At 39.8% G+C, this 18,366-nt stretch overlaps 6 non-coding genes across 6 annotated transcripts; 5 read left to right on the forward strand and 1 right to left on the reverse strand.

The window, feature by feature from the left end:
• Positions 1-4,151: 4,151 nt before the first annotated feature.
• Positions 4,152-4,233, reverse strand: trnas-aga (transfer RNA serine (anticodon AGA)). Its single transcript has one exon. It is a non-coding gene; the product is annotated as a tRNA-Ser (tRNA).
• Positions 4,234-4,862: 629 nt separating this feature from the next.
• trnag-ucc (transfer RNA glycine (anticodon UCC)) lies at positions 4,863-4,934 on the forward strand. Its single transcript has one exon. It is a non-coding gene; the product is annotated as a tRNA-Gly (tRNA).
• Positions 4,935-5,813: 879 nt separating this feature from the next.
• Positions 5,814-5,887, forward strand: trnan-guu (transfer RNA asparagine (anticodon GUU)). The gene has a single exon. It is a non-coding gene; the product is annotated as a tRNA-Asn (tRNA).
• Positions 5,888-8,917: 3,030 nt separating this feature from the next.
• On the forward strand, positions 8,918-8,989 carry trnae-cuc (transfer RNA glutamic acid (anticodon CUC)). The gene has a single exon. It is a non-coding gene; the product is annotated as a tRNA-Glu (tRNA).
• A 1,902-nt stretch (positions 8,990-10,891) lies between these two features.
• On the forward strand, positions 10,892-10,964 carry trnar-ccu (transfer RNA arginine (anticodon CCU)). The gene has a single exon. It is a non-coding gene; the product is annotated as a tRNA-Arg (tRNA).
• A 456-nt stretch (positions 10,965-11,420) lies between these two features.
• Positions 11,421-11,502, forward strand: trnal-aag (transfer RNA leucine (anticodon AAG)). The gene has a single exon. It is a non-coding gene; the product is annotated as a tRNA-Leu (tRNA).
• The last annotated feature ends 6,864 nt before the right edge of the window (positions 11,503-18,366 follow it).

Genomic DNA, 18,366 nt, shown 5'->3' on the forward strand with positions numbered 1-18,366 from the left:
AATGAAAAGAATTGTTATTGTGATGGAGGCAGATGAAGTGTTTATGACCCATCAATGATGACAAAAGGATACATCCACTGTCGTGGTCTGATTTAAAGGAAATGGTACTCTTTAAAACGTTAAACTAATGAGGAAGAATTTGACAAATCAACCAAAAACTTGCTCTTTTAAATCTGTATCTGTCAAGTCCTGACCATTCTCTGACCGGGAATTGAACCCCGGCTGCGGCGGTGAGGGCGCCAAATCCTAGCCATTAGACCATCAGGGAGTTACATCTATCAAATTTAATTTAACATATTGTTGGTTATATTGTTTTAGGCAAGAAATGGCGCATGGTTAGAGATTTAGAAGGCAGTGGTGCAAAATGCAAAACTGCCTGTTTTGATTTAATTACATGGTAATATTACAATAACAGAGGTGTAGTGATTACTTGGAAATGCTCCCGGTAGTTTCTGAAATAAAAACCATGAATCAGTGGTGGAAAATGCAAAACTACCTGTTTCTATTTTATTACGTAGTAATATTACAATGACAGAGGTGTAGTGTTTACCTGGAAATGCTTCTGGTAGTTACTGTCAAACAACCATGAATCAGTGGTGGAAAATGCAAAACTGCCTGTTTCAATTTTATTACATGGTATATTAGAATAACAGAGGTGCAGAGATTAGAGGTGCAGAGATCACCTGGAAATACTTACCATGAAATATGTCTTGTCCTTCACGTACGTAACGCTGTGCAATCTGACCAGCAGCTAAACACCTTCCACCATCAAGCACTGGCGACCGGGATCCTGTAACACGTTTATTTGAGTAACAAAGGGTGAAACTGGGAGGAAAACACAATGACCAGTTACTTAGATAGTAATGAGTCACAGATATTAAACAAAGATAATGTAAAAACAATATAACTACACAACAGGCTAGCAAAAATGTAAGATGAAATAAAGAAACACGTAATGTATTGTTATACAGTGTACGTAGTATAACCTATGTTGGGTATCTAAATAAACTAAGATATACTTACATGTGGCATTACCCAAGATAAAAGTGGGTAAACTAGCTACTGAAGTATACCGTCAGTTAGGGCCTGACAATATTGTGTTTTAGCATTAACATCGCGATGTGCGCATGCGCGAAAGTCACATTGCAGGACGTTACGATGTTGACGTTAATACTTTTTTGCTGCTTGATAGAAAAGTAACCTTTCACGTTTCTCCTTTACATGATTATTACCATCCGACCGTTCCCCTTTAAGACAGGTAGCCATGTGGGCAACGTGTGTATGTGACGTAGTCCGACGGGGTTTGGTATGGAAGTGAGGCTCTCCGTGTGTAGAAAAGTAGCCTACCGTTGGTAAACAGCTGCCTCTGACACAGTGATGTCATAGTATTTGATGGGTAGTGAGTGACGCTACAGTAGTTGGGGTTTTATGTTCTCCTCAAATACAAAACTAAACCCCTGATTAATGCAACATAATCACAACGTCTCCCGGCCATTTCCCACCGCAGAAAGCTGCAACCAGTCAGGCTAAAGCTAATATAGTTAGCTTAAAGAAACCAGCAGAAAAGCTGCTACCAGCCAGGCTAAAGCTAATATAGTTAGCTTAAAGTAAGGTGACCAGATTTCTCAGACAAAATCCGGGGACATTTTCAGCTCCGAAGCGTATTTACCTCCAAAACAAGTAATGTTTTTATTTTTATAAAACTTAAAACGGGGACACTAGACCTAGAGCTGTTCTCATTAGGGGCTGAGCCCCCCCCCCACCCCCCCAAGGTATGATCCTAGACCCACCCCTGCTGCTACTTCCTACTCCACTCCACTACACCTCAAGATAGAAAGTCCTAATATTTCCAGATAAAAAATCCATCCTTATACTTCAAGATAAAAAGTCCTAATATTTCAAGATAGAAAGTCCTAATATTTCAAGATAGAAAGTCTTATATTTCAAGATAGAAAGTCTCAATATTCATAATGTTGTAATGTTTACTGAACTATGACAGCTTTGCTTTATTGCTCAAGGCTTGTTTCTGCAACAGCTCATTGAGAATCAGATACAACAAAAAATTATTGAGGACATATTTTCCTTTGACATTGATGCATATTAAACAAGATCGCTGCAATGTAAGTTAATAGGATAATTGTCCAGCTTGTATTTACGTTCATAAAAGGGCTTGTTTAGCTGCTAACAGACTCAGATTAATATTCTAAGTGTCTGACAACATTATGGGAAGGATTCTAAGTTCTAGGTCGACCTTCCTGTTAAAGATTAAGCTTCTTTTTAAAACATAAAAGTCCGCGGAATTCCGTTTGCTAAACCCACCAGACTCCATGTAAATAATCAGTGATCTTAAAACACGGCTTCTAAAACATCTCTGAGCACCGCTGGCTCTGGCGGTCTGGAGCCTGCGGTGCTCAGAGATGTTTTAGAAGCCGTGTTTTTAAGATCACTGATTATTTACATGGAATCGGTGGGTTTAGCAAACGGAATTTCGCGGACTTTTATGTTTGGGTGTGCGACCTTCGGCTCCGTTTTGTCAGTATTTTCTTTCTTTCAGTCCAATTTCGGGGTCTGTCAGTCACAGTGAAAACCGGGGACATTTCGGGGACAGATCCAGCCGGGGACAGGTAGCCAAATCGGGGACTGTCCCCGGAAAACCGGGGATGTCTGGTCACCCTACCTCAAATACAAACTAAACCCCCTGATTAATGCAACATAATCACAACGTCTCCCGGCCATTTCCCACCGCAGGAAGCTGCAACCAGTCAGGCTAAAGCTAATATAGTTAGCTTAAAGAAACAAGCAGAAAGGCGCTACCAGCCAGGCTAAAGCTAAAATAGTTAGCTTAAAGAAACAAGCAGAAAGCTGCTACCAGCCGGTCTAAAGCTAATATAGTTAGCTTAAAGAAACAATCAGAAAGCTGCTACCAGCCAGGCTAAAGCTAATACAACTAGCCCAAAGAAACAAGAGTTATGCAGGTCTGGTCAGTTTATCAATCAGTTTATCCATGTCCGTCTGCAGCTGCAGGACCTGGAGCTCACCGCCAGTGTTTCAGTTTGACTGTTAAAAAGTGTTGAGATAATTAAAAAGTATTTGTTTAGAAGCAGGCTGGCTGCTAGTTAGCCAATGCTAGCTTCCATGCTACATAAATAAGCCTGACAGAGCTGTCCCTCACAGAAAAAAAACACTGGTAAAATTAAAAAAAACACTACATAAACTTTGCTACTGTGTGTTTATTTAAACATAGGTACACCTACATGTAGGGTGACGAGATTGCAATATAAGCCTTTATATTAATATTAGTAGCGGAAGCGTGCTGGGCCCATAACCCAGAGGTTGATGGATCGAAACCATCTTCTACTATTTCCTGTGCTTTGTATCTTCAGTAAGTATATATCCAGTCTGTTGATGTTTAACACAGCAACTGATGTTGCAAGTGTCTGAAGTGAAATGTCTCCACCTGCTGAAGAGTATAAACTTACTGGCATGTTGAGATTATTTCACCCATAAAAAAAGAAACTACAGTGCTCATACCTTTTATTCCCGCTGCAACACACATAAAAACTGGAGTGTAATACAGTAAATATATTACACTACAAGTAATAAATACTGTAAATAGAAACCGTAAAACATGTACGTTCAAAGTGCTTGTTGTGTTGTTTTCCAGTCAGATTACCACAGGAGGTAATATCTGTTGCAGCTCTTTTAAAGACTCTACCATAATACCTGCTGGAGATGCCAGGTCCTCATACATGTAAAGCATGAGCTCTACCACTGAGCTACATCCCCTGAAGATTTTGAAATTCTTTTGACCTTTTTTCTGAGATAGACTTAGACTTATCTTTATTAATCCTTTTCGGATGACTCCCGCAAGGAAACTGAAATATGCGGTGGCTTGAAATCAAACCTGGGCAAAATGCTTGCAATGCTATGGTATAAATCATAGTCGAAAAGTAACAAACCTGTTCCCTTTCTGCTGGACAATACAACGTTCACTGCAAATCTTGTAAGACAGATTGATAAGAAATACATTGGTGGAGACTGGTTGCTTCCAGTACCTATGAGATAAGAAAATATTGATTATGAAGGCACATCTGCGATTTGGTATACTGTGATGTGTCATTGGTTGGCTACCACTCTTAAAAAACAGCACTCGTTGTCGGCAGGATTTGAACCTGCGCGGGGAGACCCCAATGGATTTCTAGTCCATCACCTTAACCACTCGGCCACAACAACATGACAAGTACTTCTCTACCTTTTGCACAAATGTTCATAAACGTTTCTATTGGTTAAGACTGTAACTTAAGATGTCATTGTAATCACATTCAGATCACCTCAAATAAAGACACTGATGATCATTGTGTTCATAAGTGCTTCTCTTTGGGGTTGTCTTGGTTGTGAGTTCATCATCAGACACTAACACATGCAGAGCAAGTACATGTCACCAGTTGTCCACCGCTAGCTAAATATATAAAAGAATGGGAGTTTTGGAATAGATATTCAGCACTAACTGGTACTTTCTATTGCTGAATGAGCTCTATCTGGAGGAAAAAGGAGTTGCCCCAAAGAAAGTCATTGGACTCTAATTGACCACTCATAGACTGTTAATGGCATACATTGGGATGATGGTTGTCTATTCATGAAGCCATTCATTACTTACAATAGTCAGTTTTTTTGTTTCTTGTTATGTCTCGGCAAGAAGTATTATACTTTTGGGTTGTCTGTCCATCTCTACATCAGAATCAGAAAATCTTTATTGATCCCTGAAGGGAAACTCTGGAAAAGACTGCTCCTTCGAGCCAGATTTGAACCAGTCTCAATGCCCAAATGTGTTACAAGATTTGAAGTGAACATCACATTGTCCAGTGATGGTGGTATAGTGGTGAGCATAGCTGCCTTCCAAGCAGTTGACCTGGGTTCGATTCCCAGCCATCGCAGTAACGGTTTTTGGGTTGTGGTACTTTCTTTTTTTACAAGAAGTCAGCAGAAAGGTTACTTGCCCAACCTGGTTTGATAAAATCTCTTTGAGCTGCATGATTATGGCCAAAATGATAACGACAATTACTTTGATCAATATGGATATCACGATTAATTATCACAATTATTTGTTGATTTTCTAGTCCAAAGTGCTGGAAAGGAAGGTTTCACCAATCGTTGAACCTCAGGTTAACAAGGAACAATCTCAGCAAAGTTGTGATGGATGATTCTAGTTACTTCACCAAGTTCAGGCCAAATGCCACAGCTGTAAGACATCACATTGGTTGCCTTCCAGCTATGTAATAGACGCAAATGGCAGTGTGGGATTTGAACCCACACCTACAGAGAGACTGGAACCTTAATCCAGCGCCTAGACCACTCAGCCACACTACTGCAATTATCAACCTTCCACATCATGACAACACAGGCCCGTAATCAACGTTATGCTTGTTAATGTTATTGGAAAACTTGATGTAATACAAGCAAATACTTAGGCCCCACCCAACAGTTTTGTGATATGTGGCGTGCAACTGTATGTCAATGATCAAGCTTGTTGCTGTGACCAAGAAACCACCAGCAAATGACTGATACATCATCAGTTTAAAAATTTTCTTGGATGCCAAATATTTGAATTCAAAGTCAGAATTCAATTGACATGAAAGAACAATACAATGCACGTCCAGCTTCTACATTTCCGCATGAGTCAGCTTCCCCAATTTCTGGGTAACAGGGAAATAGCCTGATAAGCATACACGTGCAGCTCAACCTCAACAAGCCATAAAGCAAATGCTTGTGGCTTAAAGATCGAGCTCCCGCTCAAAAAACATCAGACAAGCGCAGTCTCTGTGGCGCAATAGGTCAGCGCAGTCGGCTGTTAACCGAAAGGATGGTGGTTCAAGTCCACCCAGGGACGTTTCTTTCTTAAATAACATAGAGGGAGATAACTTTGTGATTTATCCTCATACCAGGATACCACAGAGTAGTCCTAAGAAAACCCAAGTGGCCTTACCTCCATTAGAAGGTACAGTTCTGCAAACCATGTAAATATTAACCCTCTGAGCCCGAGACACTCGCCCACGAGTAAAAAAGTACCTCTGATTCATAGTTTAATAACTTTTGAACCATACAAGCGATTTACTCACTTTCGGTTTCGTTTAAATCCTGACGTTTTTGGCTTTACGGCGGTCTTTTCCCTGTCTTTCTAGCCTCTACAGGTGATTTTCTATCCAGCCTGGAACTTCAGCCTCTTTGGGCTTTAAATCCATACTGTTATATCCAAGATTGATCCACTTTATATATTAATTCATAGCGTTTTGGCTCATTTTCTGTCGCTGGCTCGCTCATCCGCGTCTGCCCTGTCTGTCCGTCTATTGTTTCAGGAAGTACATGCCCATATATGGGAGATAAAGGCAACCCCTCTTGTATGGAAGGCCAGAGGGGACAAAAATGCCTATATACTCTATGGAAGGCCAAATAATGCAATATTTAGCACACATATTTGCTTGTATCACATTGCTGTGGGTGTAATATCAATAAATATGAACATTATTATGTTATTATTGGCATAAGTAAATGTCATGAGAGCAAAACGTCTTGACTTTTTTTGGAAAAAAGCAGTATTTTGTCAACTGTATAAGTTATAATGATTATTCTTCACAGTGTGACTCCCAAGACATATGACCAGTGTTTTAGAATGGAAAATGGCTTAGGTTTTACTTATATTTCTGTGATATCAATACATATCTGGAAGATTCATTTATTTATTTATTATCTTTAAGGCCCTACAACCATTTTTAACATGCAGGTGACCTCACTGCAACCCAAATATTCCAATAACCCAGTTTGTCCTAAAAAATGATGTTCATATCTTGACTGTAGACAACAGGGTTGATGTTTTACAAGCTTTTTATAAAATAAATCCAGACGGAAATTAACTGTAAAATGGCCTCAGGGCCAGAGTGTTAATAAAGATAAGTCTATGTCTATCTCGAAAAAGTAAAAAAATCTGAAAATCTTCAGGGGATGTAGCTCAGTGGTAGAGCTCATGCTTTACATGTATGAGGACCTGGCATCTCCAGCAGGTATTATGGTAGAGTCTTTAAAAGAGCTGCAACAGATATTACCTCCTGTGGTAATCTGACTGGTAGGGTTATAGAACGTAGTGGTAGACTAAGACCTCCTGTCACACAAACTAAGCGGTATACTCTCTCTTTTATACCTCAAACTATCAGACAGCACAACAAGCACTTAAATGTACATTTTTTACAGTTTCTATTTTACCGTATTATGTACTTGCACTGTAGTATATTGTGTATACTCTGGTTTTTTATGGGTGTTACGGCGGGTATGAGCACTGTAGTTTCCATTTTTATGGACGAAATAAACTTAACATGTCATTAGGTTTACTCTACAGCAGGTGGAGACATTTCACGTCAGACACTTGCAGCAACAGACACTTTGTTAGACATCAACAGACTGGAAATAGACTTAAGTTGGCCAGTGATTGTTGCTTTTTCATCTTTGTTGTTATTTTTGTGTCTTTAATGTCACACATGTGGATATTATGAAATAACTGCATAGAAAACCTTTCTAGCAAGTTCAAAGGTTCCATGGTGTAATGGTAGCATTCTGGACTCTGAATCTAACATCTGAGTTCAAATCTCAGTGGAACCTGGTTTTTAAGCCACAGCACTGTGAAAAAGATCAACCTTTCAACTTTCCACATCTAGTTTAAAGTGAGCTTACAGGTTTAATGTCCTGGCCATTTAGACTGTAAACACTACGTTAGTGGGGCATGTTGAGGAGTCACCTGCTTGTTAATGTAATTGAAGGAGCTCCAAATTTGACAGTATTGACTGGAAGTGATAGGCTTTGAGTTACATGGGGGATACACACTTGCATTCAGTCTCGTAATCACCATAAAATTAGGTATCACTGAAATTTGAACTTGTGTTGCTGCAGTCAGAGTGTACAGTGTTCATCCTGAATGGGCCAGTATAGTGCCTCAGAACTGCTTGTTGATGGTCTATTAGCTTTGGAACCCCCCTTTCCCCACAGCTTTCAATTGTCAGATATGGGTGGGGGAGTGGGCACTGTGTCCAACCTTTTCTGTGTAAAAAAAAAACACTAAAGAAGTCTCTTGGATTAAAGACAAAACCCGGAGAACCTTTTACCAAATCCAGGTGCCCTTGGCATAGTTCTGATCTTTTGGGGTTTAGCATGGATCAGGAACCAACACATCTGGACTCAATGTGGGCATTGTACGACAATATTTGACACATTTAGACCATGAAGACAGTATCAGTTTATTTTCCATCTGGCAGTGTAATTGTGGACACAGTTGGAAATTTTGAAGATAATTGCACAATATTGACCCAACTGTCAGTCTATTTCCCATCTGACAATCAGAAAGGGTGATGCAACAAGAAATTACCAGTCCAAACCATCGTGGTAATTCTCACTGGGATGTGGTGGAACGGGAGCTTCGTGCCCTGGATATGCATCCCACAAATCTCCATCAACTGCAAGATGCTATCCTATCAATATGGGCCAACATTTCTATGAAGAATCAGGTCAAACACAGTATTAGTATGGTGTTCCTAAAAATCCTTTAGTGATGTGAGTGTGAGTATGTGAGTGTCGAGTATTGTTATTGTTGGATTCAGGTCCAAATTTTGACATTTTAGCGCAATGCAAAGGTGCATAACAGATTTTTTTTCTACATACCCGGAGCGATGCAAAGCAGGGGGGGCCAACTAGTCAAGGAACAGCAAGAGACTTGGTATTTAAGACTACAAACTGACTATGTGACAGATGTGTAATCTGTCATGGCCTTCCTTCTGAAGCTCTAGCCAGGCGCCATTCCTCGCCTAAAACAATATGAGTTATTCCAGTAAGTGAAAAGGAAACTCACATCTACAAAGATAAACTTGGAAGATGTGACTCCCTGATGGTCTAGTGGCTAGGATTCAGCGCTCTCACCGCTGCGGCCCGGGTTCAATTCCCGGTCAGGGAATGGTCAGGACTTGACAGATACAGGTGTAACATTTGAAAGACTAAGTTCCTGGACTTGTTTTGGTTGATTTATATTTGTCAAATTCTTCCTTATTAATTTAACGCTAGAACCCCAACATTTTAAAGAGTACCATTTCTTTTAAATCAGACCCCCGACAGCGGATGTATCCTTTTGTCATCATTGATGGGTCATAAACACTTCATCTGCCTCTATGTCAATAACAATTCTTTTCATTTTTTCAAACAGTATCTTGTAATGGAAAATTAAATTTAACCAATGATTTTCATATTAATTATTCATGATAAGATCTCCAATGCCTCTCAGAGTATATGACTTCTGAATCTGTCCTCAGTGTCTTCTCCTTGTAGAAGACAACTGAATTTGCTATGACTTTGCATTTGTCCTCCAAGGACAAATGGCCTAAAGTCCGACAGAAACAGTTTTGTGTTTATCATGGCAGGTCCCAGGTCGAGACCATGGCCTATCCAAGAGACAAGATGTTCTTTTTCAGCTAAGATAGAATGACCGGTCAAGACACTTGACACAAGGAGGGCAGATTCAGAAATACTTAATGGAACTAACTGTCTGCCTGAGGTCCACTGATTGTTATGTTTGAGATTAAACTTTTTTCCAAACAAGGGTTTTTCGCCTCTGGGGGCACTGGATATAAGGAAGTGTATCACTGATTGTATTCACACAGAACTGTTGTCACTCTGTAACTTTGTGCATTGTGAAGGCTGTTCTTGTCATTTTGATTTTTCTCTGCAGAAAACAATTAAACTTTCACCGGAGACTAAACTTTGATTCAGTTTGCAGCCTTCAGTCTTTATTCTATATACAGAGTCTTAATTCCAGCCAAATTCCTCCCTTGCTGTAACAAGAAACTTCTACTACAGTTTGGCGTCACAAACAGGATTTCAAGGAGGAATCAGAAAGGGACTCCACCGGTGACTGATGAGGGCGTGCATCCAGGGATCTGATGATCACCTGCCTCTAAACCTCGCCAAACATCTTTGAGAGACAGAGGGTCAGAAACCACGGAGGGCTCGCTGAGTCCACTCTGAAATCCAAACAACAAGGAAGCAATTTCAAACAGCGGGGTAAGTTAAAGTTTCAATTCTGTTGGATAAATGATTTGAATTGGACATTGAGACGGTTTGTGAGACAAATATTGACTGTGATTTAACTGAGGGATTCGGTGAAAGTTATCTTTTGTTTTGTAAAACTTTGGGTTGTGTACAAAACAGGAGAAAAGAGAAGGTATTTTTTTTTCCAATTCTTCTGGTCACACTTGGCACTATTTCACAACTTTGTCTGAAGTTCTCTATTCAGTCAGGGCTTAACTCTGTCTCCCCAACATCTTCTTTTTTTTCTTGTTATGTCTCGGCAAGAAGTTATTATGCTTGTGGGTCGTCTGTCCATCTATACATCAGAATCAGAAATACTTATTTATCCGTGAAGGGAAACTCTTGAAAAGAGGGTTCATTTCAACTTCATGCCACTACAGTCCTCCGCTCTACCAACTGAGCTATCAAAGGGCAACAACATGTATGAAAGCACTTCCTATTCTTGCGAATGTGATGACACAGGACCCCCCTGGAGGGAATTTCTTCAAATTTTGCCAAAACATTCACAAGAACTCGTAAATCAATGATGAGATTTTGGGGGTCAAAGGTTCAATGTCAAGGTGACTGCGTCTTCATGTCTGTCCATCCGATTCTTGTGAATGCAAGATCTCTGAACCTCTAGAGGGAATCACTTTTTTTTTGGTATACATAACCACTTGGAGTCGCGGATGAACTTATTTCGATTTTGGAAGTCAAAGGTCAAGGTTACTGTTTCATCACGTCTCCAGAACTGCACATGTATTTCTCCTGAACTGGTGTATATGGTACTTGTAAAGCCCCAGTGGCCTAATGGATAAGGTGCTGGCCTCCTAAGACAGGGATTGTGGGTTCAAGTCCCATCTGGGGTGGTTTTCAGCAGAGTGGCACAGCGGAAGCGTGCTGGGCCCTTAAACCAGAGGTCGATGGATCGAAACCATCCTCTGCTAATCTCCTTTGCTAGTGACACAATGGTAGACAATCAGAAAAGGTGATGCATCAAGACATTGTGACCCTCAACTTGATTTCCATGGGGGGATGAATCATGATAAAACTGCTGTAATTGTTGACATCACTGTAACTGTCTCTGGAACAATAGTTGGCAGTTGGAGGAGTAATGGCTCTTTAAAGTGAATATGCAAAATTCAGTCCAGGTAAATGCTCAGCCCATATTCACACAGACCTAAACCTACTCACTTAATGCTGGTTACAATATTCTAATAATCAACAATGCCAGAGAAAAATGACAAAGAGTGATAACAGTTAACAAGCATTACGTTAGTTAAGGTTTCCTGTGTGTGTTACGATGTGAAGCATAGTCATGTGCAGGTAGTGTGGCCGAGTGGTCTAAGGCGCTGGATTAAGGCCCCAGTCTCTCTGGAGGTGTGGGTTCAAATCCCACCACTGCCATTTGCAAATGTTACATTGCTGGAAGGTAACCAATGTGATGACTTGGTGTTTGGATGAGGTTATCCCTTGTGACATAGCTTAGCCTGAGGTATAAAAGGGAGAGCATACTGCTTAGTTTGTGTCACAGGAGGTCTTAGTCTAACACTACGCTCCAAAACCCTTCAAGTCAGATTACCACAGGAGGCCTTGGTCTACCACTATGTTCCATAACCCTATCAGTCAGATTAACACAAGAGGTCTTAGGCTGAATCTCATTTCTCTATCTTACCCCTACCCCTTTCCCTACATCTTGAGCGTTCACGTGAGTGCTGTCCCAATAATGTTTTTGATCGAGGGGTAAGGGGTGTATGGCCCAAGGAACCATAGACAATGAATGAAGAAAATCAAGGGAGAATGCCATCTTACTTGAAACCGAGGGGTAGCGATATACAATGTGCAACAGGCAACAATGGCTGCCGCATCGACCAGAGAGACGCATTTCTGGTATTTTCGGCTTAAATAATTGATTTAAAAATTACGACAGTCTTGTTTTGTGGTCTATACAGTCCTGTCCATACATGCTTGCAACCATGTTCCTAACTGAAACTTTTTAAAAATCGCTAGCTTGCTATGCTAACGCCAATCGCTAACCACTAACGTTAACGTTGACTTTTGAACAAAATCTATTGGATATTTTAAACTTTTTTAGCAAATAAAAAACTGAAAAGTGGTGCGTGCTAAATTATTTGGCCCCCTTGCGTTAATACTTTGTAGAGCCACCTTTTGTTGCGATTACAGCTGCAAGTCGCTTGGGGTATGTCTCTATCAGTTTTGCACATCGAGAGACTGAAATTCTTGCCCATTCTTCCTTGCAAAACAGCTTGAGCTCAGTGAGGTTGGATGGAGAGCGTTTGTGAACAGCAGTTTTCAGTTCTTTCCACAGATTCTCGATTGGATTCAGGTCTGGACTTTGACTTGGCCATTCTAACACCTGGATACGTTTATTTGTGAACCATTCCTTTGTAGATTTTGCGTGTGTTTGGGATCATTGTCTTGTTGGAAGATAAATCTCCGTTCCAGTTTCAGGTCTTTTGCAGGCTCCAAAAGTTTTTCATCCAGAATGGTCCTGTATTTGGCTGCATCCATCTTCCCCTCAATTTTAAACATCTTCCCTGTCCCTGCTGAAGAAAAGCAGGCCCAAACCATGATGCTGCCACCACCATGTTTGACAGTGGGGATGGTGTGTTGAGGGTGAAGAGCTGTGTTGCTTTTACGCCAAACATATCGTTTTGCATTGTGGCCAAAAAGTTTGATTTTGGTTTCATCTGACCAGAGCACCTTCTTCCACATGTTTGGTGTGTCTCCCAGGTGGCTTGTGGCAAACTTTAGACGAGACTTTTTATGGATATCTTTGAGAAATGGCTTTCTTCTTGCCACTCTTCCATGAAGGCCAGATTTGTGCAGTGTACGACTGATTGTTGTCCTATGGACAGACTCTCCCACCTCAGCTGTAGTTCTCTGCAGTTCATCCAGAGTGATCATGGGCCTCTTGGCTGCATCTCTGATCAGTCTTCTCCTTGTCTGAGCTGAAAGTTTACAGGGACGGCCAGGTCTTGGTAGATTTGCAGTGGTCTGATACTCCTTCCATTTCAAAATGATCGCTTGCACAGTGCTCCTTGGGATGTTTAAAGCTTGGGAAATCTTTTTGTATCCAAATCCGGCTTTAAACTTCTCCACAACAGTATTACGGACCTGCCTGGTGTGTTCCTTGGTCTTCATGATGCTCTCTGCGCTTTCAACAGAACCCTGAGACTATCACAGAGCAGGTGCATTTATACAGAGACTTGATCACACACAGGTGGATTCTATTTATCACCATCAGTCATTTAGGACAACATTGGATCATTCAGAGATCCTCGCTGAACTTCTGGAGGGAGTTTGCTGCACTGAAAGTAAAGGGGCCGAATAATTTTGCACGCGCCACTTTTCAGTTTTTTATTTGCTAAAAAAGTTTAAAATATCCAATAGATTTCGTTCCACTTCACAATTGTGTCCCACTTGTTGGTGATTCTTGACAAAAAATAAAAATTTTTATCTTTATGTTTGAAGCCTGAAATATGTCAAAAGGTTGAAAAGTTTAAGGGGGCCAAATACTTTCACAAGGCACTGTATACATACATCAACTTTCTTTTTGACTAATGCATATACACATCAACTTTCTTTTAGATTTATCATCACTATTCATTATGACATCAACTTTCTTTTAGATTAATGCATATACAAATCAAATATCTTTTTGATTAATGCATATACACATCAACTTAATTTTAGATGTATGCATACACATATTAACTTTCTTTTATATTAATGCATATACAGGTTAACTTTCTTTTTGATTTATCATCACCATTCATTATGTCATCATCACAATTCATTATGACATCAACTTTCTTTTTAATAAATGCATATACACATCAACTTTCTTTTAGATTAATGCATAAACACATCAACTTTCTTTTTAATAAATGCATATACACATCAACTTTCTTTTAGATTTATAAATATTAGGGGTGATCCGAGTATCCGGCTGAAACGAGTATCCGGTACGGATAAAGCACTTTTGCCGAGTACAAGTATTATCCGAGTAATATGAGTCAATATCCGTGCTCGGATTGAATAAAACTCCTCAACTGGCCGCGCAGCGTTCTGTGATAGTCACAGCCCCCCCCACCCCCCCCCGCCTACAAACCCACTCACAATCAACCACACACACACACACACACACACACACACACACCACACAGAACATGGAGAAATGCGCTCCCTCTCTCCCCCCTCCCCTCTCTCTCTTTCTCTCTCTCGCTCTCTCTCTGTTCCGTTAACGTTTAGGGTTTCTTCAGCTTCAGGTTTGTTTTTAACTTCGGTTTGTAGTCCTTACATAGTAACCAGTAGATTTCTGGTGAACGTGGGGTTTGTAGTCCTTACATAGTAACCAGTAGATTTCTGGTGAACGTGGGGTTTGTAGTCCTTACATAGTAACCAGTAGATTTCTGGTGAACGTGGGGTTTGTAGTCCTTACATAGTAACCAGTAGATTTCTGGTGAACGTGGGGTTTGTAGTCCTTACATAGTACAGTAACATTTAGATTTAGATTTAACATTTAGATTTAGATTTCAGATTTAGATTTAACATTTAGATTTAGATTTAGAGTTAACATTTACATTTAGATTTAGATTTAACATTTAGATTTAGATTTAATATTTAGATTTAACATTTAGATTTAGATTTAGATTTAACATTTAGATTTAGATTTAACATTTAGATTTAACATTTAGATTTAGATTTAACATTTAGATTTAGATTTAACATTTAGATTTAGATTTAGATTTAACATTTAGATTTAGATTTAACATTTAGATTTAGATTTAGATTTAACATTTAGATTTAGATTTAGCATATAGATTTAACATTTAACATTTAGGTGTAACATTTAATATTTGGATTTAACTATTTAAAATATTTCCAAGTTGACAAATATTGTTGTAAATGTGCAAGAAAGTGACCCTCAAAATTTCATACCAGTTTTTTAAACATTATTTAAAGCTAAATGTGACAAAATGTTGCTGTTATTTTCAGCACGAGCCGCTTTACAAACGGCGCCCCATAGAAATGATCCCTGAAAGTATAGTCTTGGCTAGACTGAGGGGAACTGCATCTCATTCACTGCAGACTGATTTTCACTCAGGGTTCAGAGGGACAGAAGCTAATCGTTACGTGCTCCAGATGACTCTGAGGTGAGAAAATCTATTTAGATCTTTAAGAAGACCGATATGTAGATTGAATTAGATTTTCAGTCACTGTTGTCTCAATACTTCAGTGTCAGTCTACTTTTTTTCAACATTAAATGCTCCAGTTCTTTCTTTGCATTAAACACCAGCCAATCACAAGTGTTACATATGAATAATCAATGTGTGAGTAATCAGGAAGCTCACATAAAAGATAGTTGTAAGGTCTACCAAATGTTTAACTTTACAACCCGTAAGCTGTTGGAGCCTTGGTTGCCACCTTGCCTCAAAATGTCAATCACAGATTTTCTAACCCCTGAGAGCAGAGCGGGAGCGTGCTGGGCCCCTAACCCAGAAGTTTTTGGATCAAAACCATTCTCTACTATTTGTTATGCTATCAGCATGAAGTCTACTTCCAGTCTGTCAACAAATCATCTGTTGCTGCAAGTGTCTGATGTGAAATGTCTCCACTTGCAGAAGAGTAAACTTAATGGCATGTCAAGTTTCAATAAATCTAAAAATGGAAGCTACAGTGCTCATAACCGCCATGACACCCATAAAAACTGGAGCGTAACACAATAAATATATTACAGTACAAGAAGAAGATTTTCAGATTTTTTCATAGATAGACATAGACTTATGTTTATTAATCCTTTTGGGATGACTCCCACAAGGAAATGAGGTTTACTGTGATGTGGTTTGCTCTCACTCTTAAAGAATGCCATTCGATGTCAGCAGGATTCGAACCTGGGCAGGGAGACCCCAATGGATTTCTAGTCCGTCGCCTTAACCACTCGGCCACAACAACTTGAAAAGCAAATATCTGTTAGCACAAATGTTCATAAACTTTTCAATTGGTTAGTAGTAGTTATCAGACACGGGCAAAGTGCAAATCGTAGTGCACTGACTGAGTCTGTGGATCCTCGTGGAGGTAGCTTGATTGATTGATATGCTCTCTTATTTGTACCATAACAGAGATCTAATATTTTATCAAATTAGGTTGGACGAGTAACCTTTCTGGCTAATCTTCACAAATAAAGCAAGTAACCACACAATGAAAACTACTGCAATGGCTGGAAATTGATCCCAGGCCAACTGCTTAGAAGACACCTATGCTCACCACTATACCACCATTGCTGGACAGCACAATATTCACTGAAAATCTTGTAACACATCTGGGCATTGAGACTGAAAATGTGCTCTATCACTGAGCTACAGCCCTTGAAGATTTTCAGATTTTTTAAACTTTTTTTGTGTTACACGGAATAAGAGAAGAAACCTGGGTGGAATATGTAATTTATGTTGTATATGGCTTCAAAACCTGGTAGTGGCTGGAAATCAAACCATGGAAAATGCTTGCACTGCTATTGTATAAATCAAAGTTAAAAAGTAACATGACTCAAAGAAATTACTGCGATGGCTGGGAATCCAACACCGGTCATTTGCTTGGAAGGTAGCTATGCTCACCACTATACCACCATCGCTGGACAATGCACTGTTGATTGCAAATCTTGCAACACATCTGGTCATTGAGACAGATTTTTGCATTTTTGCATTTGGTTCCATGGTGTAATGGTTAGCACTCTGGACTCTGAATCCAGCGATTTCAGTTCAAATCTCAGTGGAACCTGTTTTAAAGCCACAGCACAGGTGAAAAAGATCAACCTTTCAACTTTCCACATCTAGTTTAAAGTGAGCTTACAGGTTCAAAATGGAACTGAACACGGAGGAGGATTCCTCCCTAACGGCCACTCTGCTCTGCTCCGTGCCCCCGTCGTCCGGTAATAGTTAAAGCAGATAAAAACCAAAAGAACACTCAAAAGCTTCAAGATAAAACTTTTTAAGAAGCTTCTTCACGTTCAAGAGAAGGCCTGTTTCGAGCCAGCCTATGAATTGATTTATGTAATCATTTTCCTGTTATTAATGTTCCATATGGTCTAGCAGTTAGGATTCCTGGTTTTAACCCAGGTGGCCTGGGTTTAACTCCCGGTATGGGAATCGATGTCTAGCCGATGAAGGTCTGCAGCAAGGTCTGTGTCATTGGTCCTGTATTAAATGAGAGCTGTATTAGCCCTATGCCCTGATATGCATTTCCCCGAACCTAACTCATGTAATGATATATGTATCATTGTATTTATATGTATTTGCCCTGTTCCTGGCATATCTATGGATGTATTCATAAAATCACTGTTATTATTCAACGTGTCAGTCCCATATGGTCTAGAAGTCTGGATTCTGCCTAAATAACCTTTACATGCATTCTTAAGGAGTCCTCTGGAAACTACAATCAGTAGATCTGAGAAAGCGTTCAGTTAGTTTGATTTTACATTCATTTGGCCTAAGTGGTGTCCAAAAGGTCTTGGTTGCTGCTCTTAAAGACTTCTAATAGTAAGGAAAACCCTGGTTTTCACCCAGGTGGCCTGGTTCAGCTCCTGGTATGGGAATTGGTATTTAGCTGGTGAAGATCTGCACGATCTCTGACATTGGTCCTGTATTAAATCAGAGCTGTAGTTACGTACGTAAAAAGGCAAAAAAGTGGAAGTTAACTCAAGAAGTGTTTAATAAAGATTAGCACGTACAGCTGTATCTGTATCTGTTAACCATATGAATTATCTGTATCTGTATCTGGCCAAACCCAGAAGTGGACAGGATTTAACCTGGAAGTGGGTTAGGTTGTCATGAAATGGGCGGGGCTTTAACCATATTTATTTAAGCATGCAATTGATATGGGTTGATCAAAAATTGTTATATTTATTGCTGAATGCCAGGGACCCGAATGGCGAGGCTGCGGCCTCAAGGTAGTAAAAAGACATCGAACAGGGATGCATAATAAATAAAACAAGGGGCTCCAAGACCCAAAGGATGAGGTCATGATGGCATTTGACATGAAATGAAAGCGGTAGGCTAGTACAAAGGTCACATAAACTAAACATGTCCCTGTGACACAAAGGACAATACAAAAGGTTAAGTTGGCCAGTAATTTTTGCTATTTAATTTGCGTTGTGATTGTTTTGTGCATTTAATATCACACATGTGGATATTATGAAAGAAACTGTCTTGCATACCCCTGCAACACTTCTAAAGGTTCCATGGTGTAATG

Source organism: Etheostoma spectabile, unplaced genomic scaffold (assembly GCF_008692095.1).
Source record: "Etheostoma spectabile isolate EspeVRDwgs_2016 unplaced genomic scaffold, UIUC_Espe_1.0 scaffold00018867, whole genome shotgun sequence".
NCBI classification, from domain to species: domain Eukaryota; kingdom Metazoa; phylum Chordata; class Actinopteri; order Perciformes; family Percidae; genus Etheostoma; species Etheostoma spectabile.